This window comes from Pyrus communis, chromosome 12 (assembly GCF_041283825.1).
Source record: "Pyrus communis isolate YQ-2024b chromosome 12, ASM4128382v1, whole genome shotgun sequence".
In the NCBI taxonomy this organism is placed as follows: domain Eukaryota; kingdom Viridiplantae; phylum Streptophyta; class Magnoliopsida; order Rosales; family Rosaceae; genus Pyrus; species Pyrus communis.
This window is the reverse complement of record NC_142576.1, coordinates 2,307,518-2,328,311: the sequence shown is the minus strand read 5'-3', so window position 1 is coordinate 2,328,311 and position 20,794 is coordinate 2,307,518. Positions and strand designations below refer to the sequence as shown.

The following is a 20,794-nucleotide window of genomic DNA, read 5'->3' as shown; positions in this document are numbered from 1 at the left end:
CCTCAAAAGTTCTTTTCATGTCATGCAGCACTTACCATAATATTTTGAATTCACCAAAGTGAATGATTTGGATGTATATTCTGGCAAAGAAGGGTATAAAGATTCATTGCATGTTCATACTCTTTTCCAAAGGAAAGAATATATAAAATGCATAAGGTTTGTATGAATCATTCCTTGTATAATCTTGTAATTATCTTGTCCAAAGACTTGATATATCTGTGATAAAAGATGATTGAAGTGGTCAGAATATACATGATGTCTTTTAAGGGGTGTTTATATTTCTGACCAAAAGGGGATATACAAACATGTGTAAGTGATGCATGAAATTAAAAAATTGCATTTAATGTTTTATTTGGCTGCCTCAGCAACATTGTCTGCACTTAGCCTTTCATCGATCAAGCCTCTCAACGGAGGAAACTTCAAAAGGTGGAAACAAGACATTGAAATTTTGCTGGGCCTGATGGATCTCGATTTAGCATTGAGAGAGGATGAACGCACTGCTGGCTGACACTTCGATTGCTGAGCAAAGATTGAAGCATGAAAAGTGGCAGAAAGCTAACTTAACAGGCCCTAGATCCATTGTATTGTTAAATTGCATGACAGTGATAACATGGTACTCAACTATTTTGGTTATTGCTGGTTTCTCATTTGTTAATAACTACATCACTTTGGATTCTATGAGAGATACCATTATCCCAGCCTCGAGGGTATAACGGGAGGTCCACAGTGCCAATGCTTTAGTATGCGAAGAGGAATGAAGTAGCCTGCAACGAGAGCTTCCATATAATCCAATTGTTCAACTCCGGACTCAATGAGTTGGTTCGTAATCCGGGTTTGGATCTTTCGCCAACACCATTGAAGCATAAGATTGAGAAGTGGAATAGCATAATCTACCCCAATTTCTCAACAAGAAAACTATACAGCGATGAACAAGTCGTTCGACACACTAGATACGATCGAAGATCATTTAAGCAGTGGGAGATACCTGTGTGGAGATGAACTCACACTTGCAGATGTTTGCTTGTTCACTACGTTAATCTGGTTCGATCTCATTCACAATTCGGTTCTATTTTTTCTGCTCCTATACTAACAGCTTGGTTTGCAGTAAAATGTTAAGAACAATTAAGAACATTGTTCTGTTACAGTAAAGGTAGAATATTTGCCGTTTAAAACTCATGAAATGTTCACATTCTTTTCCAAAGAAGGGGATGTATAAATTGTTGGTAGTTTTAATCAGTGTATGGTATCATGTAGATCATGCCATATTCTTGTCCAAAGACTTGTAATAAATGCATGATAAGATTCTTGAATGATGGCTATACAATGAAGGTTAATGGCAGTTTTTATCCCTTGCCCAAAGGTGTGATATAAACATGCATTTAACAATCACTAATGGTTGTTTCAAGTTTTTTATGTTTTCCTCAGTCAAATTTTTATTCACTGCAAGAAAAGGAAAGACAAAGGCTCTTCTTGATGGCGGTAGAGGTTGCGTACACCCAAGCACACCAGATTGTGAGTATCACTAAATTTTGATGTATTTATTAATGATTTAATTTGATTGGCATCTGAATTTTGATGGAATCAACCTATCACTATTTTGATTTAATCTGATCCAAAACCCCTTAGTTTTCTTGTTATCAAGTTATCAATTGCTCAAAAAATTGTATGTGTGTGAGTAACTGAAAGGAATAATAGAAATACTTGATATCGGTTGGCAGTGCATGTTATTGATTCATCTATGGGAATAAGAATCATACATGTTATTTCTATATGTGATTGATGCCTGACATAACCCTTACATGGTTAAGTCTGTTGCCTTTGATTTCCACTTGAATGGGTAAAGTAAATTCATGTAAATCAATTTCTCAGCCTGTTATGCTCTATGATAATGTATAGCAAATATATATTAACTGAATTGAATAGCCATATTATTGGTTGCTGTGGGAAATAATCAAAATGGATTAAAAATCTCGAGTTCTGCAAACATGAAGCAAAATTGACATATTGTGTGTTTAAATAAGGAATGGGTTGTCCTACATTGCTTAAGCTTGAGATGAGCCAATGCAAAGACACAAATATATGTATAAAGTATAACCTTGTAGTATCAACTTGTGTACATATGTTTTTCACCAAAGTGAAAAGATTTCCGGAACTGGATTGTGTAAATTATGAATTTAAAACTCAACACATGTCAATATTCTTTTCCAAAGAGATGAATGTATAAATGGTTTGCGATCTTTTAGGATATAACAATTTTTACGGCTATTGAAATTTGGGAGTGCATGATAAGGATGCCCACATTGCAAACATGGGTGTGCATGATGGTTTTGAATCAACTGAAATGTGGGAGTAAAGAAAGCGCTGCTGCGTAATTTTGATAGCATCTGGACCTGATGCTTGACTTATCTTATTTTCCCTGTGGTTATTGTAAATAATGCCACGTTGATTCAGTTTATAATATATATTAGTACAATTGACTTATGTTCCAAAGAGCATGTTGGTTTCGTATGAGTATGCAGGAAGCTTGAAAAGCTAGTATCCAGTGATTAAGGTTGAAGGCAACATAAAGCTAGCTTTATAAAGGTACACTGGGTAATTGCATGTATGAATGTGTATTTATATGTATTTGCATGATTGTCAGTATGCCATTACAATTATGAAGTGATGGTTTAAGACTGAGTTGCAGTAATAAATATGCATGTGCTGAATCTTTATGATTATTCTGAGTTATATAGCTTATATAACACAAAGTGGTATATGATTTTCAATTCAGTAAAGGTACTGTGATTATCCAAAGATGATCCATAAAGTTGATTGAATTGATTCATAGAAAAATGAATGTGAAGTTCATTGAAAGTTTGACATCATACAGATTAGACTCAAATGACAGTGATTTTAGAGTGCATGTGCCAATGAGAGCTGCACATGGTTTTCTAGAGTTCGACATTTGAACTAATACTGGTAGATGTGGGGAAGCAAGTTACGTGTAACTGGATGTGATCACTAAGGAGTCAATATTGTAATTGTGATAACATTTCGATGAAATGATTAGTTTACGTCCAAGTGGGAGAATGTTAGAAACTTAATTGGACTAAACTATCATTTAGTGAAGGACGAAATGTATTTGGTAACAATACAGTTTGACGTAAGTTGCAAACGTGGAAAAAACTACTTCCTATTATTAAGGAAATATGGATATCAATTGTGGAGATAACTACCATCCCACTTATTTGATGAAACTGCTGTTAACTGACAAAAACCAACTCTCCATGATAGAGGGAAGTTGGTGAATGTTAATCTATAAAAGGACTCCCTGCTCGTAAAGAAAAGTTCTGCGTTATTGGGTTCTATCACCTTAAGAACATTGAGTCTTTCAACGAGTAGAAGATATCCTTTTCTTGTTCGGCAATGGCTGCCTCAGGTATCATGTTAACATCTGTTAGTAATCTAGGAAACTTGTTAATATTATATACTCCTAGTTTTCCAACATCTATAAGATAAAACTTCACCTAACTCTATTAACATTTAAATTGAAAAACTAGCCGTTGCTTTCTTTTGGCCTTCCTGCTGACTAAGGCAAGATCAACGGCAGATATTCATTTAGTTCCAACACCTGGTTTTCTACCACTGAAGGCTTCAAATGGTGTCTTCTTGTGAAGAGCCTTTGTAGGGCTTCTGTTGATCAAATAGACAACAGTATTGACTGCTTCACCCCAGAAAATATATGGAATTTTCTTCTCATAGAGCATGGACTTGGCCATCTCGACTATGGTTCTATTTTTCCTTTCTGCCACTATATTCTGTTGTGGAGTGTAAGCAACTGTAAGTTTTCTTTCTAGGAAATATTCTCACATAAATTCTCGAGTTCAAGTGAGGTATATTTATCTCCCCGATCACTCCTTGGTTTCTTGACTTGAATCCACTCTGCAACACTACCATGGACTTGGAACTTCTTGAAGATACTAAAGACGTCAGACTTGTATCTCATAAGTCAACCCAGCACATCCTTGTGCAGTCATCAATAAAACAAGAGGAAATACCTGTTTTCACTCATAGTTGCAGTCTGCATTGGACCACACACATCTGTGTTTATGAGTTCAAGAGGTTCTGATGCTCTCCAAGACGTTCCACTCTTAAATGCTTCTCTGTGATGCTTGCCAATTTTACACCCTTAACATACCTTCTCTGAGTTCTTCAATTTTGGCAAGCCACTGACCATGCTTAATTTTTGCGGATCATTTAAACTTTAGTAGTTCAGGTGCCCATATCTTTAATGCCAAAGTTTGGTGTAGTCTGTAACTTCAGTTTTCACCCTATAGAATTGTGATACTACATCAGTAGTGGAAAGCTTCGATTTTCGGTCATCCCGACCCTTGTGAACGAGTTCTGGTGACTTGTATCATCAAACACTTCAACCATTTTGTCCCCCAAACAACAGAAAATAATGATGATCATTTGACCAACACTTCGCTGGTTTTCATCAAGGCCAAGTACCAACATATCACCTCCTTAATGAACTTTTTGCCTCTTCTTGTTTTAATCACAATTGTTACCTTGCCAATTGCTTTCACTAGCTGCCTGTTTCCCATTTTTATTCTGTCATTGAAGTTTCTATCAGTGTTGATAAGCATAGATTCGTGAACTGTCATATGGTTACTGAAACCACTATTTATGTACCATATATCAATTTTCTTTTCAACAGTAGCGACATTGCAAGCATATTAGACAAATAAGTTAGCCAACTGATTTCTTCTTGGATTGCAAGCATTTGCCAGGTGACCAAATCCATTACATTTGAAACACTTGGGTTTCCCCTTAAACCAACATATACATAGTGCACTTTATTATAAATTTTGCACTTGGTTTTGGTAGCATTTCCATTGTTTTGCTTTACTTGCTAAGTAGGCTTATTATTCCACTTTTTATCCTTTCCCTTCCAAGCTTTCTTGTATTTGGACTCACTACCTTGTCCACTAGAGTTTCCTTCCTTTGTATTAATACTCAAACCAGCAAAAGCCCCTTTCTGTCACACCATTCTCTGTATTAATACGTGGAGAAAAAAAAAATGTTTTGCAGAAGAATGAGAAATGCAGGTATTCATAAAAACAGCTATATTTTTATTTTTAATTCTTCATTATTCCTTGGTTATGATTGACGAATTTTTTATTCCTTAAAGATTTCTCTCAAAGATTTTATTACTAACCATGCCTTTGGTTCAAACTTCACCTATCCGTTTCATGTGAATCATGTGTACGTACAGTGACGTTGACAGTTAGGTAGCTGAATTTGGTAGTCCTACTCTATACAAGTTTAATATATATCTAGCTCAGTACGTGGAGTTTGATTGGTATGACGATTGTAGATAAATAAATGCAGTGGCGGAGCCAGAAAACCAAATTAGGAGAGGCCTTTAAATCATGGAAAGAAATTAGCCTTTGAAATATAACTAATGAAGAAAAATCAAGTGTTTTGTTTTTTCTATTTGCATGGAAAAAATTCTAATCAAACAAGAATGGTGGAGCTTTACATTTTGTATGAAAAAAACTTAGTACTGAAATGATTCTACCATAAGAATAAAACTTGTTTATAAGCTTGGATGAAAAAAAAAAAAAAAAATTAGATTCGAACAAAAAATTAAGATCATAACTTAAAATTAGATTTTGCCCTAGACTATATAGGCCTTTGATTCATATTGACTGGCCAAAAGAAAGGGTAGATTTGTATATATTAAAACATAAGGCTAATTATTACTACAAGAAAACATGGATTAAGTCACCGAATTTTTTGTGGCTTATGAAAATTCATCACATATAAGTAAAACAAGTGGCGCTTTTTTAAAAATCGCCACTTTAAGATTATTACAGGACACCAAAATATTTTGTGTCACTTATACTTTTGGATTCGCCACAAAAAAGTGGGCGGGAAAGTTTAACGCCAAACGAAATTTTAATAAGTGACACAATGTTAAATTCATCACATAAGAAGAGAGAAGGCCACCTGGTCATTCCTCACATATAATATTGAATTAAAAATAAAAAATATAGATGCAATTATCAAAACCCCCAAATAACAAAACCTATCCATTTATTCTCATTTCTTCCCAGTCTTCAGCACCCTTTCGTCTACTCCTTCACCCTAACTTCGATGACCAGCTACTTGGTGGTTGCCAGCGACGGCGACTACCACCTCTCCTTCGTCTCCCTCCCTCAGCCATTCTCCCACCCTTTGATTCTCGTTCACTAACTCTCTTTATCTCTCTGACATAACAAGATCAAATTGGGGAAAGAGAAGTTCGATTTTTTCTCAGTTCTTTCAGTTGACAACAAGGTACTTGTTTCTCTATATTTCTTTAATTGTTTTTGGTTTTTTTTTTTCTTTAATTGTTCCCCAGATTCTGATTTTCTTTCGCTAAAGATCCTATTGCTGGTGAATTGTTCTCTGCTTCAGGGCGAGTTATACTAGCAGTGAGTTTTCTGTTCCAGTCTTGATTCATCTTTACTCTTTGGAGTCAAAATTTTGGTCTTGGTGGTTAATATATGTTTTTATAATTTTTCTTAGTCCCCTGACTAAGTGTTATCTTTTTGTTTTTTGTTTTTGTTCAAATGTTGGAAGTCTGTAACCATTACGTTGCGTGTTCTCCTACTTGAGAGAGGTGTTCTCTTACTTGCACTGGGAATTCTTTAGATGTGTACTTTCTTGTGTTTTGGCTGGCTGAAAAAGGGTGATGGTAGGAGATCTGGTAGCACATAAATATAAGAAATGATTAAAACTACTTACATCCCTCCAGTAGAGCTCCGCAAATCACTCGTAGCATTCTCTAGAGTGAGTCCTAGACTTTTATAGACTAGGAAAATATAGTTTGACTCAGACAATACCTGAAAATCCTAGAATTTAAAAGACTAAAGTTTGTTTCAAAACATGAATTATCAGTATTGTGTCCTTTGGAGTGATCCTAAAATACTTGATTATGTTTGTAAACCTGTTTATAGAAATATATGTTGAAGTATTGATCTCAACGAAAGTTCTTAATTTTTGAATATATTTGAATTGCTTTTATGTCTTTGCTATGGTATATGCAATGTTCTAAAAAGCGCTAGGCGCTAGTCGGGCGGCAGGCAGGATTTAGGTAAATTTATTGTATATCGTGTAAATAAGTAGAGATTACATAAAGTACATGTATCGAACAAGCTTACAATTTGAAAACACATTAACCATGTAATCAATCTGAGTGTTTTTGGATGATACATGTATCCAACAAGGCAACAAGTATCCATCAAGCTTACTTACAAAGTTACAAGTTACAATCAAAATGAATGTTCTTGGATAATACCTGTATGCAATAAGCATCCAACAAGCTTCCGTTTTAAAAGCACATTGTCATTGACCATATAATCAAAATGAGAGTTCTTAGATAATACATGTATCCAACAAAAGACTATAAATAATCTCGGGAAAATGCTCAACTCCATCCAACAAGTAAGACTATAAATGATCTCAGGAAAATGCTCAACTCCCCCTCTTAGTCTTTCCTGTGAGATGAATAAAGAGAAACAAAACGGAAAACTGTATAATTGAGAACAACTAACAAATCATAATCCCAAACAATGCAAAATTCAGCAGAGCATGCATCATTAGATGCCTAAGGAGACGTTACATCACAAGGCCCCATTGAATTAGAGAGACACCACAAAAGTAAAAAAGCAGATGTTCTAAGTTGATAATGGCAAAAAGCTGAGAACGCTGTCATGCACTTGACCAGCCTATGCTGACTAAATGAATTTTTGGGAAGCTAAAATTAAAGCTTCAGTGAACTTATTAGACGATATAGGGTGACTGATGCAGCATCTGTCACCCCACTGGAGGGCAGGAAAGCCAAACTTTTTATAACATTAAGAGAGTGAGATAACATGAAAGTTGTTTTGCTGAGTATCCAACGATTAGCGACGTTGAACAAACTCCGTTGCCCGGTTGAGTGATTCCCATATTATCTATCCCTGTCTCCTCGAGACTCCGTGGCTCTCTTGCATCACTAAGTTCATGTATTACTTGACGAGGTCTCAGTTTATTGATGTCTTCAACAGTAGTCTTGATGAGACAGCTTTCTCCTCCTAGTGTTCGCTTCATCTCTCCAGATTATCTTGCTCTTTGACTCGTATTTTCACGTGGTTATTCATTACGGATCCAAAGTTTCTCAGTGGAGGAAGCTTGGTATGACAAGGACCCAAACCATGAGAATTTAAGGAAGCTGCTGGAAGCCCTGGAAATCGATGCAGAGCAGTTGATGGCTGACCGGGTTCCTCCACCGAAGTTTATTAGATGTGACCAGCATGGTGTTGTGCGGAAGCGTCAACCAAGTGTGAGTGAAAAATAAACCACAATAACTGACAAAAGATAAATGGAACAATACCAACAAGAACACCAAGATTTATACTGGTTCGGCAATGCCTACATCCAGTTTGGAGACGACGGAGTATTCCACTATAATCAATGAGAACATACAATAGTGTTTATCACTCAATTTCCCAAAGACCCGAATAACCCAAACTCTCACACTTACAATAGGAAGAGAAAACCAAAAATACAAAGCAAGACAATTTGAGAAAATTCTTCTCTATGCCAAATGGCTTCTTGCTATTTTTCTTTCTTCCTTTCTTCCTTGGTTTCCTTGATGTTTGAGTTATGCCTACACCTCCTTTTATAGGCCAAAGGCCTCTCATCAAGTCAAAAGAATTAGGCATAAGTGCATCCATTCTTTGACCACAAATTAGGCATAAGAGCATCCATTTTATTTCCCACATGTAGCATGCCAACCATCAATTTTGACCACAAAAGTAGCCAACATTATTTGTTGGTTTTAGACTACTTGTTTGAGCCAATAATCAACAATCTCCACCTTGGCGCAAACCCTCTAAGTAGTACTCCCAATAGTCGTCTCCCACTCCCCCATGGGGCAATCAACAAATTTTACAAATACCAATCAAGTCTAAGCAGAGCTTAAACTTGAGCAACGAAACTGGCTTTGTTAACATATCCGCAGGATTGTCAGCGGTCCCAATCTTCTGAAGAAGAATATCTCCCTCGTCAATAATCTCACGAGCAAAATGGAACTTCACGTCAATGTGTTTCGTACGTGCATGATAAACTTGATTCTTTGCTAAATGAATAGCACTCTGACTGTCGCAATGAACATCCACATGGTCTTGTTGAACCCCTAAGTCATCAAGCAACCCTTGAAGCCAGATGGCTTCCTTTATAGCTTCTGTTACAGCCATGTATTCTGCCTCAGTAGTTGACAGAGCAATTGTAGATTGCAGAGTCGACCTCCAACTTACTGGACCTCCAGCAATAGTGAATACAAAACCTGTAGTGGATCTACGCTTGTCCAAATCACCTGCGTAATCAGAATCCACATATCCAACAACACATTGACCAGTAATTTTATCCTGCTGGAACAATAAACCAACATCCACAGTACCCAGAATATACCGTAGAATCCATTTCACAGCTTCCCAATGCCCTTTTCCTGGATTATGCATATATCTACTAACAATACTAACAGCTTGTGAAATATCAGGCCTAGTACACACCATAGCATACATCAAACTACCAACAACATTTGCATAAGGAATTTGAGTCATGTACTGACTATCTTCAACAGTTTTAGGAGACATAGAAGCACTAAGTTTGAAATGAGGGGCAAGAGGTGTACTAACCGGTTTTGAATTTTCATTCATCCTGAAACGTTGTAGTACCTTCTTCAAATACTGCTTTTGACACAAACTAATCTTGCCCTTCGGTCTATCTCTTTCAATTTCCATACCTAGTATCTTCCGAGCTTCTCCCAAGTCCTTCATCTCAAATTCATTACTCAGTTGAGTCTTCAACCTTTCAATCTCCACTTTGCTCTTACATGCTATAAGCATATCATCAACATATAAAAGTAGATAAATGAAGGTTCCATCTTGTAGTTTGCGAAAGTATACACAATGGTCATAGTGACTTCTTGTGTACTTTTGCCCGATCATAAATCTATCAAATCGCTTGTACCATTGTCTTGGAGACTGCTTCAAGCCATACAATGATTTTTCCAATTTGCAAACCCAATTTTCCTTTCCAGCAACCTTAAAACCTTCTGGCTGAGACATATAAATCTCTTCCTCCAAATCACCATGTAAGAACGCAGTCTTGACATCAAGTTGGGCCAACTCAAGATCAAACTGCACAACCAAAGCCAACAGAATACGAATAGAAGAATGTTTTATTACAGGAGAAAATACCTCATTGTAGTCAATGCCTTCTTTCTGAGTATAGCCTTTAGCTACCAATCTGGCTTTGAATCTTACATTGTCTTTTCCCAAAGATTCCATCTTTTTGGCATACACCCATTTACAACCAATTTCTTTCTTCCCCTTTGGTAACTGAACCAGCTTCCATGTCTTATTTTTATGAAGAGATTTCATTTCCTCATCCATAGATTTCTTCCACAACTCGTATTATGAGCTCATGACAGCTTCTTTGTAGGTGGATGGAATATCATCTTCAATAACGGGAAGTGCATATGCCACAATATCAGTAAATCGAGCAGGCTTTCGAATTTCCCTTCTCGATCTTCTGGTTGCAATATAGTCTTGTTGCTGTGGAGGCTCTTGGGTAGGTGCCTCCTCTTCATCATCCTCGTCCTCATCATCATGATTAACTGTAGGACTATCAGACCTTACTGGAACAATTGGAGTTTTCAATAACTCCACCTGCTTTGAGCTACTCATGGTCTTGGTCGTTTCAGTTTCACCTTCATGCTTGTTCTGATTAACCATAACAGCCTCATCAAAGGTCACATCTCTGCTTACAACAAATTTCTTCTCATCTGGACACCAGAGTCGGTATCCCTTCACGCCAGTGCTAAAGCCCATAAATAGAGTTGTCTTTGCTCTTGGATCCAATTTGCTTTCTCTGACATGATAGTAAGCAGGACAACCAAATATATGTAAAAACTTGTAATCAGTACAAGGTTTACCAGACCATACCTCCATGGGCGTTTTGCCCTCATTCGCAGCAGCTGGCAATCGATTAATGAGATGGCTTGCATAAGTAATTGCCTCAGCCCAAAATGCCTTGCCTAATCCAGCATTAGACAACATACACCGAACTTTCTCAAGCAAAGTACGGTTCATGCGCTCCTCCACCCCATTCTGCTGCAGTGTCTCCCTAACCGTGAAGTGCCTCACAATACCCTCATCTTGACAAACTTTCAAGAAAGGATCAAACTTATATTCACCTCCATTGTCTGATCTGAGAGTCTTGATCTTTCGACCGCTTTGCGTTTCAATCATCTTTTTCCACTTCAGGAATATTTTCAAGACTTCATCTTTACGCTTCATGGTGTACACCCATATTCTTCTAGAGAAGTCATCAACAAAGGAGACAAAATAATGGCTACCTCCCCAAGATGCATTCTTGGAAGGTCCCCAAACATCAGTGTGAACATAATCAAGAATGCCTTTAGTGTGGTGAATAGCAGTGCCAAATTTTACTCTAGTTTGCTTACCCAACACACAATGCTCACAGAATTCCAATTTGCATGCCTTTGCACCTTTCAATAAGCCTTGCTTTACCAATCCTTGCAACGCTTTTTCACCAGCATGCCCTAGACGCATATGCCATAACCTCGTGGTGTCTGTGCTATCTGCGTCAACAGCTTCGGTGACAGCTGCTTCACCAATAATTGTACTCCCCTTCAAGAAATACAAGTTATTTCGTCTTGTACCTTTCATCACCACCAGTGCCCCGTACACAGCTTTAAGAACTCCACTCTTCATGGTGATCTTAAGACCCTTGGATTCCAAAGCTCCCAGAGAGATAAGGTTTTTCTTTATATCCGGTACATACCGAACATCACTTAATTCTCTGACTGTTCCATCATGCATCTTCAGACAGATTTTGCTTATCCCTTGTGTTTTGCAGGCATTATCATTACCCATCAAAACAACTCCACCATCCAGCTCCTCGAAGCTAGAAAACCATTCTCGAATGGGACACATATGATAGGTGCAACCTGAATCCAAAATCCACTCCTTGGAGTGACCATCAGCAGATGAACTAGCCAAAGCAAACTCGAAATCATCATCTCCAGATTTTGCAATATTTGCTTCAGAACCCGCTTTCTCCTTCTCTTTGTTCTTCAATTTGGGGCAGTCTTTCTTCCAATGACCCTTTTGGCGACAAAAGGCACATTCATCTTTAGCAGGAAACTTCCCTCGTGACTTTGAACGAGATTTTCCCCGCTTCACATATTTTCTTTCCACTATTCGACCCCTTGCAACAAGTGCCTCGGTTTGTGAATTGTGAGTCTTTAGTTCCTTCTTTCGACACTCATGAATCACCAATGCCGCAGACACCTCATCAAGTTTCACCTCGGTTTTTCCATACAATAAAGTAGTTGTCAAATGATCATAATCAAGGCAATGAATTTAACAAACATAGTGCCTTATCCTTGTCAGGAATTTTCACATCAAGGTTTGCTAAATCAGCAAGTATTTTATTATAATCATTGAGGTGTTCATGCATAGAAATACCTGGACTATACTGAAATCGGAAGAGTCGCTTCTTCAAGAAGAGCCGATTTTCTGCGCTCTTGGTCATATACTTCTCCTCCAATTTTGTCCATAACTCCTTAGCAGAAGTTTCCTTCATATACGGGTATTTCAACTCTTTATCAAGGAACGATCGAATAGCAGCACAAGCATGAAGATTAATTCGTGTCCACTGCTTGTCATCAATATCTTCCGGTTTATCTTCCAGAACCATATCCAACTCTTGTTGATACAACACATCCATAACTTCACATTGCCACATACCAAAATTATTAGAGCCATTGAATTTATCAACCTCTAACCTTGTAGTAGCAATTTGATGTCTATTGGATGTAGATGCCGACGAAGACGATGCCGACTCCTTCCCCTTCACAGATTCATCTTTATCTCCAGCCATCTACTCGACACTATTCACGAGACTGTAGCACCAGCAAATTTTTCACTCCCACAAGAACGCCTAGTCGAAACACTAGGCTCTGATACCACTTGTTGTGCGGAAGTGTCAACCAAGTGTGAGTGAAAAATAAACCACAATAACTGACAAAAGATAAATGGAACAATACCAACAAGAACACCAAGATTTATACTGGTTCGGCAATGCCTACATCCAGTTTGGAGACGACGGAGTATTCCACTATAATCAATGAGAACATACAATAGTGTTTATCACTCAATTTCCCAAAGACCCGAATAACCCAAACTCTCACACTTACAATAGGAAGAGAAAACCAAAAATACAAAGCAAGACAATTTGAGAAAATTCTTCTCTATGCCAAATGGCTTCTTGCTATTTTTCTTTCTTCCTTTCTTCCTTGGTTTCCTTGATGTTTGAGTTATGCCTACACCTCATTTTATAGGCCAAATGTCTCTCATCAAGTCAAAAGAATTAGGCATAAGTGCATCCATTCTTTGACCACAAATTAGGCATAAGAGCATCCATTTTATTTCCCACATGTAGCATGCCAACCATCAATTTTGACCACAAAAGTAGCCAACATTATTTGTTGGTTTTAGACTACTTGTTTGAGCCAATAATCAACACATGGCAGCCAATCGAGGTTTCTTCTTGCAAAGTTGAATCCATCTGTTACCCAGAATTCAACACACACTGACGGTTCAGATATTATTTTCACCGATGATCTGAGCTTGCAAGTATTTTTAGATCACTTGCAGTGCAAGGCTGATGAAGAGGAGCACTTTATATATAGATTTTCGATTTTCTGTTGTCATACCAAAGGAATTTTTTGGATAGTTTTGAAGAGAAAAAGGTGTCTAGTTGTATTAACCAACGGTGCTTTTCGTAACGAGCCATATTTTTATTCGAGTATCTGATATCATTACATGATCGACATTATCGGCAAAATGGCAGATTGAGCTCAAATGACTAGAAATTCTACACACATTAAACAAAATGGGCAATTGATGCTTGTATTTCTTCTAGGGTTCTCCCCTTGGCCTCTGGCACTAGCTTTGCTACGAACAGAACAGTTAAACCGGCAATGGCTGCGTAGAAGAAAAACGTTCCTGAAATCATTCGAACAGTTATTAGTATGCAGAAAGAACGGAAGGGCAGGGAAGAGAGTAGGGAGTGGATGTTTTACCCACCTGCCGTGCTTCTCTCCATCATAAAATTGAAGGTGTATCTTGTTATCAAAGAACAAGACTAGAACACCAAACTCAACAGACTTCCGGCCGAACCTTTAATGTTTACCCGACATTCCGATCAAGTGTGTCCAATAACCCTGAATGCAGCATCAGTTAGAAATCATTTGTTGAAAAAAACATATGCATTTTTTCTGTTACTTACCAAAAGAGAAAATATCCATTTTTCTATATATGTATTCAATTTACTATTTCATTTTTTCTACTGAAAATATGACTTTAGCCCCTGAAACTCAAGTTTCTTTACATAAAACCCAACATAGTCTTTTTATCTGAATAAAACCCAATGACTAGGCTCCACATAAGTAAATTCATTAATTTTGTTTGCCTTTACACATTTTTCATTTTTCAGATACCTAAAATACCCCTAATTACCGTTTTGATGTAGACATTTAATTCTATGCATATTTGAAGGGAGAAATTAATGAAAAGAAATGTATTAATGAAGTCGCTATCATTTCAACTCTTGCATTATTGTATGTCGTCTTCTTGACATTAATAAAGTCACTATCATTTCAACTCAAAAAAAAAAAATTAAATTAATTATAGAATAAAAAATGTTATTTGATTCAAAATAAATTTATCTATATTTTATATGATAATATAGGTAAATTTTTCTACACATATATTAGTAGTAAAATGACACACCCCGACCGAGATCAGGGCATGCTGGCCGTCACACGAAGGTGACGTAGCCATGTGCGCGTGCGGAAGCGATTAAGATAGTAATATAAAAGTACTAATAATTAAAAACTAACTAGCATACAAAGTACTAGTGAATGTGAGACACAATTCAGAGCAAGTATACAACAGTCCAAAAGGAAAAGATACGACGTATTTACACCCGAAGGTGACCCTACAATGGTGAGTGTCTGTCAGAAATGCCGGGACGCCCTCTGGGATAAACCACCGAACTTGCTAGACCACTAGAACCTGGAGGGGCGCAAAAACAAAAGCGTGAGTGGGCAAAAACAAAGTTCTTTGAAAACTCTTTAGCAAAATACATTCTAACCCCTCGCCGTAAAACCTGTATACTTCCCAGAAAATGAACATATATACGTATGTATAGATATGTCAATCATGCTCCATGATATGCCATTCATGCTCCATAATATGCCATTCAGAATCTCATAATCAAATATAAATACTCAAGCGTAAATCACATCAATAACATATAATCTAGCAGCCGGGAGTCACCTAACGTGACCTGTACGGCTGCATCTAGAGCTCCACTCTCAACTCAATAACTGAATCTGCACACGAGTCGGAACCACCTAACGTGGTCTGTACGACAGGCTGGGTGTAATGTATATATGTATGCTCTAGTGTTACGATCACGTGAAGCTGGGCGATAAATCGCGGGTCACCTACAAGTCGGAACCACCTAATGTGGTCTGTACGACAGGCTTGCACCTATCTTGGATCCAAGGCGAGCATGCGGTGCTGGTGAACATACACGTGAAGGCTGTGCCCTGGCCTCGGGCGGGAGCACTAACACCGGGGGTGCAGATTATGAGCTCTCTAAGCATCTCAAACTACTATTGCATAATAAACAGGAATGCATAACAACGTGAACACCGTTTACCTGGCACTTACCTGTGCGTCCACAGCACCAATACACATATATAAATGTATGCCGCTACTAATGCATGTGATGATGCATAAGTAATAATAATAAAATGTATGACATAAAACAATTACTCTTTTTAATCTATTTCTGGGAATTAATATGTATATAGGTATATACGGAAAACAAAAGCCCACTCACTGATAATTAGAAGGGTCGTAGCCCCCCTGCCTCGAGTATGAACGCTCGTCTTCGGAAAACGAATCACCTATACGCGAAAAAGCTACGAAAACGTTAATTTAAAAGCACCTAAGCAACTTCTCGTAATAACTTCTCATACATTACTCAAAATGGACAAATGAATATACCAATGTGATCTACACAACCTTAGGATCACACCCATATTTTTAAAATAATTTTTGGACCACGCACGCGCCCCCACGCGCCGTCCTAGGCACGGACCCACGCGCCCCCACGCGCGGCCACGTGCACTGCACACTGACGGTGTCAACTGACGCCGTCAGGAATATTCCGTTAACCTGACGGAATATTCCGTTAAACTTAACTGTCACCGTTAACTAACGCCGTCACTGCCGTTAGGAATATTCCGTTAAACTTAACGGAATATTCCCCTTCCTTCTCCGGCGAGACTCCGGCGCCGGAAAACTGGGAAAAATTCAAACTTAGTTTTCTCCTTCGTTTTTCAACCATTTTTCACGATTCAAAAGCCAAAATGAAGCTTAGGACTAGTAGAATCACGATAGACTAGTTTCAAGGGCTAAAAATTGCTAGATCATACCTGTCCACAACTTCAAAAGTCGGCCAACTTTGAACTTAGCCTTCCCGACGTCAAAACTCGTCCAACGAACTACTCCCAAGCTCCTGGGAACCTCACAAACACAACTACAAGCTTAGAATCTCCTAAAACAAGCTAGATTAGGTTTGCATGAACAGTGTTCAAATTCGGCCGTGGTGATATCGACGTGAAAACAACTATATCCTTACCTGAAAATGGCACCACTGGACTCCTCTCAGCTCCACGAACACGAGGGTGGTCTTGGTTTCTTGATTGGTGAAGGTTTGAGTATGTTTGTATGTGTGTCTGTGTGTTTGCAGAAGGAAGAAGAAGAAGAACTCGGGGAGAGTGAGAGAGAGAGAGAGAAAAGAGACAGGGAATGAGGGAATCCCGGGGGAGTGAGACGAGGTGTATGAGTGTGTGTGTGGTCTTACAACACCACACAACACCAAACTACACGTAAAGTAACGAACTAGGGGGTAAAATTGTAAATTCTCACGTACGTTTCGTTAGTTTCGGGATGGGATGTTACATAAAATATGCCCAATATATATAATAATGCATGAAAATAATTCACCAACAAATAAAGGAAATTTGATTAAAAATTAATATATCTATTGCTTTTTGTTTATGAATTTCAATTCTTTTTTTATATTACAAACATAATGTACCTACAATATAATTTACCTATTGTTTAATCTTATAAGAAAATAATGTATCTACTATTTTATTTTATTTATTTATTTATTTATTTTTGTTTTTGTCGAATATGTACTGTTTTATTTTAATGGAGATAATTTGTCTTGGTTTAATTTTTACGAAATTATTTATGCACTGTTTAACTTTCCCAAAATAATGGAACTACTATTTTAATTTACCTACAAAATAAATACTATTTGATTCAAAATTAATTTACTTATATTTTAAATATAAATATAGATAAATTATTTTTAACAAGCATATATGATAACAAAGAAAAAATGCCTAATGTATGTAATAATCTAGGTAAAATAATTTACCTACAACATAAAAGAATATTAATTGGTTTTTTGTTGTTTTATAAAACAATATTATTATTTGATGCAAAATAACTGATTGTACAAAGGATTTTTCTTTCCAAACGAAAAATGTGCCCATAAATTGTTTATGAACATAGCTAAATTTATATATATATATATATATATATATATATATATATATATTCCTAATATTTATCATACAAGAAAGGTAAAATTTTCATATGGGGTTAATTGCTAATCATAATTAGGGTGGGTAATAATATTTATTGACATAACTAGAGTTTTGTGGCATAAGTTGTAAATATGTGATGATAATTGGTTACATATTTGTCTACATGGTACTCTATTTGAAATTTGGGTTTTATTTGGAAGTTTAATATTATGTGAGTTTTTGCTTGGAAAATAAGAGTTTCAATGGCCTTTTTCTAAAGAACCCTTTTTTCTATTACGATTTGGAAGGAATTTAATCCTTAGACATAATCAAATCACAACGCATCTAGATTTCGTACTATTTTTAGCTAATTCCTTTCGCAAAAGAGGAAAAAAATTACATGTTTCTGATCTGTAGGTATCCGATTCTTACCTTCTCTTTCTTGTTAAAATTTTAGGGAATCTAGCGCTTGACCACCTACCAATTAATGGACTTAAATTTCTGAACATTTTTAGCTATTCTTAACCTATATAATGTAATATTATTTCAAGGATTCTTCCAAGTAATTCAGTGCAGCAGTAAACATAACCACATCTTATACATTCCTGCTAATTTTCTAACTCAAAAGATATGGACAAGTCTTCGTCAAAACTGGCATTATTGGTTGTGTTCATGGTTATGGCGTCCGGTAAGATATTATATCTCATGATCCTCTCATTATTTATATGGGAAGGCGTACATTATATTGGTTAAATTGAATCAAATTATAATTAATTGTTTGGCATGCAGGTCTGGAGCTATGTGCTGAAGCAAGGAACATAGGGGATCCTTATTGCAAATCAAATCAAGACTGCTTCGATTGGTGCGGCATTTGCAAAACTTGCCAATGCTTGAATAGGCAGTGTTTTTGCACCAGATCCGAGGCTGGGCCGCTGATCCCGATTTCTTCAATTCTGGCCATGAACTGAAATTTCAGACATGTATTGTCTTCAAGTGTTTATGCGTCTTGAATAAACCATCTTATCCCGCTGAAAAATAAAATAAGAGCTGATTTTGTTGCCCTAGTTCAATAAAACTGTAAGCCCTAGAGATGAATAATATTTGATAAATTATGTCTCTCCTCTTCTATAATTGTAAACATGATAGGTTAAACTATCAATTTAAATAATCTATGTTACACCGATTCTGTACAGTGATAAATTAAAATAAATTCTCGTGTGAAACCTTCCGCCTTTTTTCCTACCGTCTCTCTCCTCCATATCCCCTTCCTCGCCATCTCTCTATCAATCGTTTGCTACCCTTCTCTCCTTTTGAGTTTTTTGTTTTTGAACTTTTCGTGTATGAAAAGGGGAGAGGGACCTATTTCAAAATTTTCACCGTCATCAGAAAATTTCATATTTGAAAAAAGGGTTCACACCTTCATAAAGAAGGGGATCTCAATTTTCGAAACCACACAATCTCAAATTTTTTGGTGCTTTGTAACTAACTGGGTTTGAATATTATTGATAAAACCCAGTTAGTTACGATCCAACCTCAAAACTAAGGACCTTAGGCCATCTCCAACCGAAGGAGAGCCAAATGGCTCGTTTTAACCCTCTGGCCCTCCAAGAAATTAATATTTTAATGAACAGTGCAGAGTCATATTTATTACCATCTCCAACCGAGAAGCCAGAGGGCCATATGGCAAACATAGCCTTGTGCAAAAAAAAAATCATCTCCAACCAAGGGCCAAAAGGTTATAGGGCCAAACATAATTTATTATTTAAATTTAAAAACTACAAATTAAATTTAAAAACTACAACAACTTAAAGTTATAGGGGAAAAAAAATAGAATTTTTAAATTTTTTTAAAAAAAAATTTGTAAAAAAAAAAATTGTAATAAAAAAAAATCAAATATAGCATTCAAATTTGTGGCCCAACTCGGGGCTAGCTAGCTGGGTTGGGCCAGCCTGTTGACCCTTTGGCCCCTTTTTGTCCCGTGGGGCCAATGAGCCATTTGACCTAGCCTTCGATTGGAAACGGTTTTCGAGTTATTTTCGACCCTTTGGCCCTCTGGACCATTCGATTGAAGATGAGATACTCTTGATCTTCTGTATTATCAGCATGTGCTAAAAGAGAACATGAACTGTGTGATATGGGAATTTGATCATTTTCAAGAATTTTGACAATCTAAACCCTTTTTTGCCAAAGAAGCCCCTCTCCGACTGCTTAACGAGTAATCTACTTACAAGGACCATCCATGTAGTGCGCAAGCTAATTTTGGTTGGTTAATCCGATCAATTCATCAATGGTTGGCAGGTATATTGGTCCTAAGGATGATCCTGCAAGTATTTCACATGTATCTCACCGGTGGCTTTAAAAAACCTCATGAATTGACTTGGGTTAGCATATGCAACTAGATATATCCACCAAACTAAAGTTTTCCTCCTCAAACTCAATTTTTTATTTTCTTGGCTAAACTCTGATAACTAGAATCCAACAAACATAATCAAAGCGTGTGAAAAACTTCAAATGCAAAGTGTGAAATCTTGTCCCCGGATATCACTATTTAAATTTACGTATTTTCGTATTATTAATTTCGACGCGTTTATATTTGCGGCGCATAATTTTTAGTAAAAGGATGAAAATGCCCTTAATGAACTAAACAAAAATTTTCAAGAACATATTTGATGTGTATATATTTTTCCACTTTTCTTCGTGTATTTGGATAATACTCGTTGATAAAACATGTGAGCACAAATGGAATGTGATTTGGAGCTATAACGAATGAAATATAAATGAGCAAAGGCTAGGGGTAAAATGACAGAAATTGTCCCGTTTTGCTGGAAGGCTCCAAAAAATTTGGGAGCCTTCTCGTTATTTTTTAGCCAGGTGGATGGCTGTGACTGGGGAGGGAAAAAAAAACTGCCCAATCAGAAGAAGGGAAATGAGAGAAATGAGGGGAAATGGTGGCCAATGAGGAGGAGAGATGGAAGTGAGGGAAACAATCAGAAGAGAGGAAATTAGGGA

At 37.0% G+C, this 20,794-nt stretch overlaps 1 long non-coding RNA gene across 1 annotated transcript; it reads left to right on the top strand.

The window, feature by feature from the left end:
* The first annotated feature begins 6,041 nt into the window (after positions 1 to 6,041).
* LOC148692148 (uncharacterized) lies at positions 6,042 to 18,962 on the top strand. Its single transcript, XR_015953860.1, has 2 exons — positions 6,042 to 6,327; positions 18,575 to 18,962. It is a non-coding gene; the product is annotated as an uncharacterized LOC148692148 (long non-coding RNA).
* The last annotated feature ends 1,832 nt before the right edge of the window (positions 18,963 to 20,794 follow it).